The following is a 1853-nucleotide window of genomic DNA, read 5'->3' as shown; positions in this document are numbered from 1 at the left end:
ATGGCCCTTTCTTCTTTCTGGATGTGTGCATTTATTGTTATAAACTGACCTGTGGGCACTGCTTTTGCTGTGTCCCAAAGGTTCTGGTAGGAGGTGTTTTCATTCTTGTTTGATTCTATGAATTTCTTTATTCCATCCTTAATTTCTTCAATAACCCAGTAGTTTTTGAGCAAAGTTTTGTTCAGTTTCCATGTGTTTGATTTTCTTTTTACTTGCTTTTTTTACTTTTATGGTGATTTCTACTTTTATGGCTTTATGGTCAGAAAAGATGCTTTGTAATATTTCAATGCTTTGAATTTTGTTAAGGCTTGCTTTATGGCCTAATATGTGGTCTATTCTGAAGAATGTACCATGTGTGTTGGAAAAGAAAGTATACTTGGCTGCTGTTGGGTGCAGTTTGGTATATGTCTGTGAGATCAAGTTGGTTGATTATAGCATTTAGCTCTTCTGTGTCTTTGTTGAGCTTCTTTCTGGATGTTCTGTCCTTCACTGAAAGTGGCGTGTTGAAGTCTCCTACTACTATTGTGGAGCTGTCTTTCTCTCTTTTCAGTGCTGTTAGAGTTTGTTTTATGTATTTTGGAGCCCTGTGGTTGGATGTGTAAATATTTATTATAGTTATGTCCTCCTGGTGTATTGACCATTTAGTCATTATATAGTGTCCTTCCTTATCCTTTGTGGTGGATTTTACTTTAAAGTCTATTTTGTTGGAGATTAATATTGCCACTCCTGCTCCTTTTTGAGTGTTGTTTGCTTGATATATTTTTTTCCATCCTTTGAGTTTTAGTTTGTGTCTTTACGTCTAAGATGTGTCTCTTGTAGGCAGCATACAGATGGATCATGTTTTTTTATCCAATCTGTCACGCTCTGTCTCTTTATTGGTGCATTTAGTCCATTTACAGGCAGGATAATTATTGATAGGTATGAGTTTAGTGCTGTCATTTTGATGTATTTTTTTGTGTGTTGTTCACAGTTTCTATGTTCCACTTAATTTTCTGTGCTGAGTCGTTTTTCTTTATGTATTTTCTTTTCATCTTTTTCATTGTTGTTGATTCTGTGTTTGCTGAGTCTTTATATTTTCCTAGTTTTTTATTCTGACTTGTAGGATTGTTAGTTTCCTTTGTGGTCACCTTAATATTTACCCCTATTTTTCTAAGTTTATACAAGTCTTTTATTTCTTTATATCACCTTGACTTCCTCTCCATGTGAAAAATCTATGTCTACATTTTTTATGTCCCTCTTTTTTGTTTTAATGTTGTCATCTGATTCCCTATTTTCACTGTTGTAGCGTTGATTTCCTTTTGTGAGTTCCCTATCTGGGTTGATATTTGGTTGCTCTGTCCTGTGTTCTACTCTTGGATTGTTATCTCATGTTACTGATTTTCCTACCAGAAGACTCCCTTTAGTATTTCTTGTAATTTTTGCAAAGTCCCTAAACATCTGTTTATCTGGAAATGTCAGAATTTCCCCATCATATTTGAGAGACAGTTTTGCTGGATATATCCTTCTTGGCTGGGAGTTTTTTTCCTCAAGGCTTTATATATGTCATCTGATTGTCTTCTTGCCTGAATGGTTTCTGCTGTATAGTCCAAGCTTATTCTTAGTGACTGTCCTTCACAGATGACTTTTCATTTATCCCTAGCCGTTGTTGGTATTCTCTCTTTATCTTTGGTTTTGGCAAGTGTGATTATAACATGTCTTGGTGACTTTCTTTTTTTTTTTTAATTGTACTTCATGTGAAGGCTTACAGAACAAATAGTTTCTCATGAAGCAGTAGTACACATATTGTTTTATGACATTGGTTAACAACCCACAACATGTCAACCGTCTAACTTCTCATCCTTTTTTTTGGTGAA

Source organism: Trichechus manatus, unplaced genomic scaffold (assembly GCF_000243295.1).
Source record: "Trichechus manatus latirostris isolate Lorelei unplaced genomic scaffold, TriManLat1.0 scaffold00043, whole genome shotgun sequence".
Lineage (NCBI taxonomy): Eukaryota > Metazoa > Chordata > Mammalia > Sirenia > Trichechidae > Trichechus > Trichechus manatus.
The sequence above is the reverse complement of the archived record's forward strand: the minus strand, read 5'-3'. Positions refer to the sequence as shown.